This window comes from Triticum dicoccoides, chromosome 3B (genome assembly GCF_002162155.2).
Source record: "Triticum dicoccoides isolate Atlit2015 ecotype Zavitan chromosome 3B, WEW_v2.0, whole genome shotgun sequence".
NCBI lineage: Eukaryota > Viridiplantae > Streptophyta > Magnoliopsida > Poales > Poaceae > Triticum > Triticum dicoccoides.
In genome coordinates, this window is record NC_041385.1 from 1,976,148 (window position 1) to 1,988,487 (window position 12,340).

A 12,340-nucleotide genomic window follows, 5' to 3' on the forward strand; every position below is an offset into this window, starting at 1 on the left:
GAGCTCTGGCACCTCTACAAATCCATGCTTCCCTCTGCGAAGGGCCTATCTATTTACTTGTATGTTGAGTCATCACCCTCTTATTAAAAAGCACCCGCTGGAGAGCACTGCTGTCATTTGCATGCATTACTATTAGTTTATATTGGGTATGACTATGACTGGATCTCTTTTACCATGAATTACAATGTTTAGTCAGTCCTTGATCTTTAAAGGTGCTCTGCATTTATGTTTTGCGGTCTCAGAAAGGGCTAGCAAAATACCATCTTGTTATATCATATTATGATTGTTTTGAGAAAGTGTTGTCATCCGAGTTTTATTATTATTGCTCGCTAGTTGATTATGCCATTTATATGAGTAAACATGAGACCTGAGTGTTATTGTGAATGTGGTTATTTATAATCTTTGCTGAAAACTTGAATGCTAGCTTTACATATTTACAACAACAAGAGCAAACAGAGTTTGTAAAAGTTTTTCTTTATCAATTTCAGTTTATCAACTGAATTGCTTGAGGACAAGCAAAGGTTTAAGCTTGGGGGAGTTGATACGTCTCCGTCGTATCTACTTTTCCAAACACTTTTGCCCTTATTTTGGACTCTAACTTACATGATTTGAATGGGACTAACCCTGACTAACATTGTTTTCAATAGAACTGCCATGGTGTTATTTTGTGCAAAAATAAAAGTTTTCAGAATGACCTGCAAATCCACGGAGACACTTTTCAGAAAAATACTGGCGAAAGAAATAACGTAAGGAGACCACACCCTGGTCACGAAGGTGGGGGCGCGCCCCTCCCCTAGGGCGCGCCCCTGCCTCGTGGGCCCCCTAGACGTCCACCGACCTCAACTCCAACTCCATATATTTGCTTTCGTAGATAAAAACATAAGTGAAGAAGGATTCATCGCGTTTTACGATACAGAGCCGCCGCCAAGCCCTAAAACCTCTCGGGAGGGCTAATTTGGAGTCTGTTCGGGGCTCCGGAGAGGGGAATCCATCGCCGTCGTCATCATCAACCATCCTCCATCACCAATTTCATGATGCTCACCGCCGTGCATGAGTAATTCCATCGTAGGCTTGCTGGACGATGATGGGTTGGATGGGATTTACCATGTAATTAAGTTAGTTTTATCAGGGTTTGATCCCTAGTATCCACTATGTTTTGAGATTGATGTTGTTATGACTTTGCTATGCTTAATGCTTGTCACTAGGGCCCGAGTGCCATAATTTCAGATCTGAACCTATTATGTTTTCATGAATATATGTGAGTTCTTGATCCTATCTTGCAAGTCTATAGTCACCTATTATGTGTTATGATCCGTTAACCCCGATGTGACAATAATCGGGATACTTAGCGGTGATGACCGTAGTTTGAGGAGTTCATTTATTCACTAGCTATTAATGCTTTGGTTCTGTCCTCTATTAAAAGGAAGCCTTAATATCTCTTAGTTTCCATTTGGACCCCGCTGCCACGGGAGGGTAGGACAAAAGATGTCATGCAAGTTCTTTTCCATAAGCACGTATGAATATATTCGGAATACATGCCTACAGTACATTGATGAACTGGAGCTAGTTCTGTGTCACCCTATGTTATAACTATTACATGAGGAATCGCATCCGATATAATTATCCATCACCTATCCAATGCCTACGAGCTTTTCACATATTGTTCTTTGCTTAGTTACTTTACCGTTGCCACTGTTACAATTACTACAAAACTGCTACTCTTACTTTTGCTACTGTTACCGTTACTTCCACACTGCTTTGCTACTAAATACTTTGTTGCAGATACTAAGGGTGTGTTTGGTTGAGGAACCAAGTGGAACGGAATGGAATGGAACCACGTAAAATTCAAAATTTTGGCAGCATTTCATTTGTATTTTGAAGAAAAACAGCACGACAACATACATATTGACAAAAATCACACATGTATGACATAAACCAGACACAAACTTAACAGAAGGTAGCAAGTTAATCCATCACATCCAAAAGCAATCAGCCATACATGAGTTCACATACAAATCATCCAAAAGCAATCAGCCATACATGAGTTCACATACAAATCATACATGAGCTCTTCATCAAATTCTTTCAAATTGGAGACTACATCCCGTCAGATTCAGCCACAAGCTTCAGCCATCAAATTCTTTCAAATTTCCCAAGAGTTTCAGTCACAAGTTTGAACCCACCAGATTTCACATGAATGAGGTCTTCCCTTCCTTATTCTAGCCGAACAATGACTGACGTTGCGACTAGTGCAACAAAAACAGCGGATTCCACCAGATTTCACATGAACGTGGTCTTCGTGACCATGTACAAATGATGCATACTATCAAAAATATGGCTAGCAATGACTTGTAACCATGGATCTAGGTTGTACACAGCAGCACATATTGAAGTAAAAATTGGGTAACCATGGATCTGGGTAGTACACAGAAGCACATATATATATGAAACAAATTGAGGAGCGTACAAGAAATAAAATCTGCCCAAACAGGAGCGTACATGGCCGCCGCCGATCCAGACCTTGCCGCAGCTCCTCCGGTCGCTCCCTGCTCTCTGGCCGCCGCCCCCTGAGTGGTAACCGCCCCGCTGCTTTGTCGCTGGCTCGCTGCTGCTAGGTCGCCGCCAAGCTGCAGATGCGCGCCATCACGGAGGAGACGACGGGAGGAATGTGAAGCCAGCGCCGGGGAGGGATGGAGAAGGCAGATCGAGAGAGAGGGAGATGCAGGAGGGTGGCGGTGCTAGTGCGAGTAGTTGCGAGAGGATAGGGTACGGGCGTGGGCCGAGGGGAACGAGGGCTCGTTCCCTGTCGTCCGGTCGATTTCAAGGTATGCCTCGGTTCCGGATAATGAGTGAATATTCCATTCCCTGGGACGGGTGGGTTCTAATTCGTTCGACTAACCATACGCGGGAATGAGCTGCGGGAACGGGTCGGACCCATGACGTTCTATCTGGTCACAACAACCAAACACACCCTAAATTATCCAGGTGTGGTTGAATTGACAACTCAACTGCTAATACTTGAGAATATTCTTTGGCCCCCCTTGTGTCGAATCAATAAATTTGGATTGAATACTCTACCCTCGAAAACTGTTGCGATCCCCTATATTTGCGGGTTATCAAACCCCAACATAACAACACACATAACCCTTACCATAGCATAGTAGGAAGCCTAACCCTAGAAAATTGGCAAAGAAACATAACATGTTTCAACACAAATTTCCAAATCCAAGCCAAAACTAGGTTTCCCAAACTACGAAGATTTGAGCAAATGTGACAATTCCTATGGATGAAAACGAGGGGATCGGGGAAGATTACCTTAAGGAAGGGGTTGGTTTTGAAATCCACGGACAAATACTCCGGATTTGCAATATTTCAGAAGGATTTGAGAGGGCGGAGAGGGGCTTAGCTTAGGGTGTGGGTGGGGGTGGGGGCAGTCTAAGTGACACACGGACAATGCAGCGCCTAAGGGCCGGGCGCTGCACATTACATGTGTGTCACCTATGCATTAGGCGGTGCACGGCTGGATGTGGGGCCGCGCCTGGCCCCGGGGCTGCAAAGTCACATGTCAGTCTACTCCGTATGCACGCATATGTTGCGATGAACCACTTGGCTGTTTTCCTTCGTGCTATGCCAGTTCATCCATGCATGGCGTGCTCTGAGTCATATATGCATGTGTCATCCTCACTTGGCAAGCGTTCAAAGTCTTGTTGGTGTTATCCTCATATATCTGGCGCGTATGTTAGTCTTGTTGGTGTTACCATGCATGTTTCTTTTAGCTCTGTATATATGTATACGCGTGCAAGCGTTCCCAAGTGCATGCTTACCTACCTTTTATTAGAATGCTCAAAGTTTAGCCACACAGATTTTTTTGGCAAACTGTAGCCCTCAAAGAGGGCTAACAAATTTATTAGCAACTTAGACAGTGTACAGACAGAAGATGGAAGAATTAATTAGGTGTAATTATATAACTTGTTCTACTGTCAAGGGCTTTGCAAACACATCCACAACTTGATCTCCTGTTGTGGAATAAGCCAAATTTTGAGGAGTGCGGCGAATCTGCACCCTTGCTCACGAAAAAAATCAAAACAAATATAAAAATAATTCAAAATTTTTTAATTTTTTTGTGTGATAGATAATTAGATGCGTGAGGTTCGCTGTAAAAATCAACTTCTTTGGACATTTGAGCAAGTCTGTGCAAAAAAGACAAAACCGGGGTCTCTAAAAAAGTTTACTGTTCATCAACTGTTTTGACCCGATTTGTCTTTTTTGCCGAGACCTACTCAAATGTCCAAACGAGTTGATTTTTGCAGAGGGCCTCATGCATCTAATTATCTACCACACAAATTTTTTTGAAATTTTTTGAATTTTTTTAGTATTTATTTTGAATTTTTTGCTGACCGGGAGCAGCTGAGCCCGGGCTCCAGGATGAATTATCGAATTTTGAGTAGCTTATTTGCTGCTACTGTCTGTGTGTGCATCACAAAATGATAATCTACCTCAATATGCTTAGTTGTAGCATGAAACACACGAATTAAAACAGACGGAATTTTTAAATTAAATATTTAATAAATCATGAAATGTTTGTCGATTAAAAAATGTTCATGATTTTACAGAAACAATTTTGCTTATTCAAAAGTTGTTAAAAATTGTAAAAACAGATGCTCGGGAAATCAATCAGTTATTAAAGTATTTGTATTAAAAAATGTTAACGAAATTGAACAAAATATCGCCAATTCAAAAAATGTTTATGAATGGAAAAATATCGTAAGAATTCAAAAATTGTTCGTGACTTACAAAATATTTTATTCATTCATAAAATATTCGCTGATTCAAAAAATGTTCTTGCATTTAAAAAAATGTTCACTAAATCAAAAAAATGTTTGTTAAATCAAAAAATTGTCCACAATTTTCCTAAACAATGTTCATCCATTCTAGAATGTTCACCGACTCAAGAAAATTGTCAAAACAAATGTTCATATTAAAAAAAATGTTTGCAAATAGTATAAAATGTTCATAATTTCAAAAAATGTTCTTGATATTAGAAAATATTAGTAAATTTGTAAAAGTGTTTATGAATTTGAAAATTGTTCACTATTTCAAATATGTTCACGAGTTTAATAATATGTTCATGATTTCACGAAATTGAGAGTGACAGTGTATCTCGGTGATGCAGCAAAATGAGATCATGGCCGCTGGAGATTATAATATATTTTTGTTCTGTCGCAACGCACAAGCCCTTTTGCTAGCAACAACTAGAGGACAAGATTCTATAACTATAAAATTAAGCGGCTCACCATTGACATGCGTTAGTGGCCTATAAAATAGGGCGAGATATTCGCCTGCTATCAGCCAGTGACCGCGGCCACTCGTGGAAAAATGGGCGGGAAGTTAACTGGCCCCTCCATGAAGCTTTGACGGGGACCTGCTGCAGGCGTTCTGGTTGACCCATTTGCACCGAAACAAAGGAACCTCACCATATCTCCTCTATATAACCATAATATGTGTCTTTTCTCTATTGATGTTTGCTGCATCAAAGCGGACACCACTATTTTGGTTGGTGCTCTTTTTATCTTGGGCGATCAAGTAAAATGTATTCCCATTTATCTCGTACCATTGAAAAGTCAATACAGTCGAAGATGGTGTCTTGGCCAGCAATTACATCTCATCTCCAACAATAGTGTTATTCATGAGATGTGTTTGCAACCAATCGCCGAAAGTCGGCATGTGTATACGTCTAATCCAGTCGTTAGACTGCCCTGGGTGTTGGGAGCGTACAATATTCTTGTGTTCATTGATATACGGGGCCATCAAGGTAGAATTTTGTAGAACTATGTAGTGTGCTTGAGTGAGAATGCCCGTCCCTACATATTATTGCTTTCGGTCCTAGCATGCCTTTTCCACTAAGTCTCCTCTCATGCCACAATTGAGGAACACCAATCGGGTTAATCTCAGGAATAAAGTCAACACAAAACTCAAAAACCTCCTTTGTTTCATGGCCCTTGGAGATGCTTACTTTTGTCCTAGCACACTAATGAACATATTTCTTTAAGACTCCCATTAACCTCTCATAGGGGAACATATTGTGTAGAAATACAAGATCCATAATGGCAACCTCTTCGACTAGGTAAACAAGGACGTGCGTCATAATATTGAAGAAGTTTGGTGAGAATACCAACTCGAAACTGACATGACATTGGACCAATTATTCTGTAACCTTGGTAGGATTTCTGGATCAATTACCTTATGAGAAATTGCATTGAGGAATGCACATAACTTCACAATGGCTAATCGAACATTTTCTAGTAGAACTCCCCACAACGCAACCATTAGCAATTGCGTCATAATCATGTGGCAGTCATGAGACTTTAGGTTTTGGAATTCTTTCTCTCCTATATTTATTATTCCCTTTATATTCGACGAGAAGCCAAACGGGACCTTGATACCCAGCAGGCATTCAAAAAATATATTCTTCTCTCCTTTGGTAAGAGCGTAGCTCGCAGGACCTTGATACTGCTTTGGATGCATGCCGTCTTTTTCGTTCATACATTGCTGGTCCTCCCGTGTCTCTGGTGTATCTTTTGTCTTCCCATACATGCCCAAGAAGCCTAGCATGTTCACGCAAAGATTCTTTGTCACGTGCATCACCTCGATTGCAGAGCGGACCTCTAGGACTTTCCAATAGGGTAGCTCCCAAAATATAGATTTCTTCTTCCACATGGGAGTGTGTCCGTCAGCGTCATCCGGAACAGATTGTCCGACAGGACCCTTTCCAAAGATTACTTTTAAATCCTTGACCATATCAAGTATCATCACCGGTACGGGATACAAGCTTCTTCCGGTGATCCGCCTCACCTTTGAAATGCTTGCCTTTCTTTCTTAAGGGATGCCTGCTCGAAAGAAATCGACGATGTCCCAGGTACATTCTTCTTACATTTGTCCAAATACATACTTTCAGTCTCATCTAAACGGTGCGTGCATGCATTGTATCCCTTGTTTGTCTGTCATAAAAGGTTACTAAGAGCAGGCCGATCATTGATGGTTACAAAAAGCAATGCTCGTAGGTAAAATTCCTACTATTTGTGCTCATCCCGCTCACGTACACCTTTTATATCCCACAACTGTAAAATTTCTTCAACTAATGGCTTTAGGTACACATCAATGTTGTTGCTCCATTGCTTAGTGCCTTGGATGAGCACTTGCATCATAATGAACTTCCGCTTCATGCACAACCAAGGAGGAAGGTTATAGATACATAGAGTCACAGACCAGGTGCTATGACTGCTGCTCTGCTCTCGAAAAGAATTCATGCCATATGTACTTATACCAAACCATAAGTTACCTGCGTCATCTGCAAACTCTGGCCACTTTCTCTCGATTTTTCTCCACTGCGACCCATCAGCGGGTACTCTCAACATCCCGTCTTTCTTACGGTCTTCTTTGTGCCATCGCAACAACTTGACATGCTCTTTATTTCTGAACAAATGTTTCAACTGTGGTATTATAGGAGCATAGCACATCACCTTGGCAGGAACCCTCTTCCCGGGGCGCTTGCCCTCAACATCACCAGGGTCGTCTCGTCTAATCTTATACCGCAATGCACCGCATACCGAGCATGCATTTAAATTCCCGTACTCCTCACCACGGTAGAGGATGCAGTCTTTGAAGGAAATATGCCCTAGTGGCAATAATAAAGTTATTATTTATTTCCTCATATCATGATAAATGTTTATTATTCATGCTAGAATTGTATTAACCGGAAACATGATACATGTGTGAATACATATACAAACACAAAGTCACTAGTATGCCTCTACTTGACTAGCTCATTAATCAAAGATGGTTATGTTTCCTGACCATAGACATTGTGTTGTCATTTGATTAATGGGATCACATCATTAGGAGAATGATGTGATTGACATGACCCATTCTGTTAGCCTAGCACTTGATCGTTTAGTATACTGCTATTGCTTTCTTCATGACTTATACAAAGTTCCTACAACTATGAGATTGTGCAACTCCCGTTTACCGGAAGAACACTTTGTGTGCTACCAAACGTCACAACGTAACTGGGTGATTATAAAGGTGCTCTACAGGTGTTTCTGAAGGTACATGTTGGGTTGGCATAATTCGAGATTAGGATTTGTCACCCCGATTGTCGGAGAGGTATCTCTGGGCCCTCTCGGTAATACTCATCACCTAAGCCTTGCAAGCATGTAACTAATGAGTTAGTTATGAGATGACGTATTACGGAACCAGTAAAGAGACTTTCCGGTAACGAGATTGAACTAGGTATTGGATACCGACGATCAAATCTCGGGCAAGTAACATACCGATGACAAGGGAACAAAGTATGTTGTTATGCGGTTTGACCGATAAAGATCTTCGTAGAATATGTAGGAACCAATATGGGCATCCAGGTCCCGCTATTGGTTATTGACCGAGAATGGTTTTAGGTCATGTCTACATAGTTCTCGAACCCGTAGGGTCCGCACGCTTAACGTTTCGATGACAGTTTTATTATGAGTTTATAAGTTTTGATGTACCAAAGTTTGTTCGGAGTCCCGGATGTGAACACGGACATGACGAGGAGTCTCGGAATGGTTGAGGCATAAAGATTGATATATTGGACGGCTATATTCGGACACCGGAAAGGTTCCGGGAGTTTTCGGAGAAAACCAGAGTGCCGGGGGGGTTACCGGAACCCCCCGGGAGAGTTAATGGGCCACATGGGCCTAGGTGGGAAGAGAGAGGGGCGGCCAGGGTGGGCCGCGCGCCCCCTCTCCCTCTGGTCCGAATTGGACTAGGATGGGGGGGGGGGGGCGGCGCCCCCCTTTCCTTTCCCCCTCTCCCCCTTCCTTCCCCCTCCTAGTAGGAGTAGGAAAGGAGGAATCCTACTCTCCTACTCCTACTAGGAGGAGGATTCCTCCTCCCTTGGTGCGCCCAAAGGGGCCGGCCGGCCTCCTCCCTCCCTCCTTTATATACGGGGGCAGGGGGCACCCCATAGACACACAAGTTGATCTACGGATCGTTCCTTAGCCGTGTGCGGTGCCCCCTTCCACCATATTCCACCTCGGTCATATCGTCGCGGAGTTTAGGCGAAGCCCTGCGCCGGTAGAACATCATCATCGTCACCACGCCGTCGTGCTGACGGAACTCATCTCCAGAGCCTTCGCTGGATCGGAGGGCCGGAGATAGTCATCGAGCTGAACGTGTGCTGAACTCGGAGGCTCCGTACGTTCGGTGCTTGGATCGGTCGGATCGTGAAGACGTACGACTACATCAACCGCATTGTGCTAATGCTTCCGCTTACGGTCTATGAGGGTATGTGGACGAACACTCTCCCCTCTCGTTGCTATGCCATCACCATGATCTTGCGTGTGCGTAGGAAATTTTTTGAATTTACTACGTTCCCCAACAGTGGCATCCGAGCCTAGGTTTTATGCGTTGATGTTATATGCACGAGTAGAACACAAGTGAGTTGTGGACGATATAAGTCATACTGCCTACCAGCATGTCATACTTTGGTTCAGCGGTATTGTGAGATGAAGCGGCCCGGACCGACATTACGCGTACGCTTACGCGAGACTGGTTTCACCGTTACGAGCACTCGTGCTTAAAGGTGGCTGGCGGGTGTCTGTCTCTCTCACTTTAGTTGAACCGAGTGTGGCTACACCCGGTCCTTGCGAAGGTTAAAACGGAGTCTATTTGACAAACTATCGTTGTGGTTTTGATGCGTAGGTGAGAACGGTTCTTGCTAAGCCCGTAGCAGCCACGTAAAATTTGCAACAACAAAGTAGAGGACGTCTAACTTGTTTTTGCAGGGCATGTTGTGATGTGATATGGTCAAGACGTGATGCTATATTTTATTGTATGAGATGATCATGTTTTGTAACCGAAGTTATCGGCAACTGGCAGGAGCCATATGGTTGTCGCTTTATTGTATGAAATGCAAACGCCCTGTAATTGCTTTACTTTATCACTAAGCGGTAGCGATAGTCGTAGAAGCAATAGATGGCGTAACGACAACGATGCTACGATGGAGATCAAGGTGTCGCGCCAGTGACGATGGTGATCATGACGGTGCTTCGAAGATAGAGATCACAAGCACAAGATGATGATGGCCATATCATATCACTTATATTGATTGCATGTGATGTTTATTCTTTATGCATCTTATCTTGCTTTGATTGACGGTAGCATTTTAAGATGATCTCTCACTAAAATTATCAAGAAGTGTTCTCCCTGAGTATGCACCGTTGCCAAAGTTCGTCGTGCCGAGACACCACGTGATGATCGCGTGTGATAAGCTCTACGTCCATCTACAACGGGTGCAAGCCAGTTTTGCACACGCAGAATACTCAGGTTAAACTTGATGAGCCTAGCATATACAGATATGGCCTCGGAACACAGAGACCGAAAGGTCGAGCGTGAATCATATAGTAGATATGATCAACATAGTGATGTTCACCATTGAAAACTACTCCATCTCACGTGATGATCGGTTATGGTTTAGTTGATTTGGATCACGTGATCACTTAGATGACTAGAGAGATGTCTGTCTAAGCGGGAGTTCTTAAGTAATATGATTAATTGAACTTAAATTTATCATGAACTTAGTACCTGATAGTATCTTGCTTGTCTATGTTTGTTTGTAGATAGATGGCTCATGCTGTTGTTCCGTTGAATTTTAATGCGTTCCTTGAGAAAGCAAAGTTGAAAGATGATGGTAGCAGTTACACGGACTGGGTTCGTAACCTGAGGATTATCCTCATTGATGCACAGAAGATTTACATCCTGGAAGCACCGCTGGGTGCCAGGCCTGCTGCTGATGCAACTGACGACGTTAAGAACGTCTGACAGAGCAAAGCTGATGACTACTCTATAGTTCAGTGTGCCATGCTTTACGGCTTGGAACCGGGTCTTCAACGACGTTTTGAACGTCATGGAGCATATGAGATGTTCCAGGAGTTGAAGTTAATATTTCAAGCAAATGCCCGGATTGAGAGATATGAAGTCTCCAATAAGTTCTATAGCTGCAAGATGGAGGAGAATAGTTCTGTCAGTGAACACATACTCAGAATATCTGGGTATAATAATCACTTGATTCAACTGGGAGTTAATCTTCCTGATGATAGTGTCATTGACAGAATTCTCCAATCACTGCCACCAAGCTACAAGAGCTTCGTGATGAACTATAATATGCAAGGGATGAACAAGACTATTCCCGAGCTCTTCGCGATGCTGAAAGCCGCGGAGGTAGAAATCAAGAAGGAGCATCAAGTGTTGATGGTCAACAAGACCACTAGTTTCAAGAAGAAGGGCAAAGGGAAGAAGAAGGGGAACTTCAAGAAGAACGGCAAGCAAGTTGCTGCTCAAGAGAAGAAACCCAAGTCTGGACCTAAGCCTGAAACTGAGTGCTTCTACTGCAAGCAGACTGGACACTGGAAGCGGAACTGCCCCAAGTATTTGGCGGATAAGAAGGATGGCAAAGTGAGCAAAGGTATATGTGATATACATGTTATTTATGTGTACCTAACTAGAGCTTGTAGTAGCACCTGGGTATTTGATACTGGTTCTGTTGCTAATATTTGCAACTCGAAACAGGGACTACAGAATAAGCGAGCACTGGCCAAGGACGAGGTGACGATGCGCGTGGGAAACGGTTCCAAAGTCGATGTGATCGCGGTCGGCACGCTACCTCTACATCTACCTTCGGGATTAGTTTTAGACCTGAATAATTGTTATTTGGTTCCTGCGTTGAGCATGAACATTATATCTGGATCTTGTTTGATGCGAGACGGTTATTCATTTAAATCAGAGAATAATGGTTGTTCTATTTATATGAGTAATATCTTTTATGGTCATGCACCCTTGAAGAGTGGTCTATTTTTATTGAATCTCGATAGTAGTGATACACATATTCATAATGTTGAAGCCAAAAGATGCAGAGTTGATAATGATAGTGCAACTTATTTGTGGCACTGCCGTTTAGGTCATATCGGTGTAAAACGCATGAAGAAACTCCATACTGATGGACTTCTGGAATCACTTGATTATGAATCACTTGGTACTTGCGAACCGTGCCTCATGGGCAAGATGACTAAAACACCGTTCTCCGGAACTATGGAGAGAGCAACAGATTTGTTGGAAATCATACATACAGATGTATGTGGTCCGATGAATATTGAGGCTCGTGGCGGATATCGTTATTTTCTCACCTTCACAGATGATTTGAGCAGATATGGGTATATCTACTTAATGAAGCACAAGTCTGAAACATTTGAAAAGTTCAAAGAATTTCAGAGTGAAGTAGAAAATCATCGTAACAAGAAAATAAAGT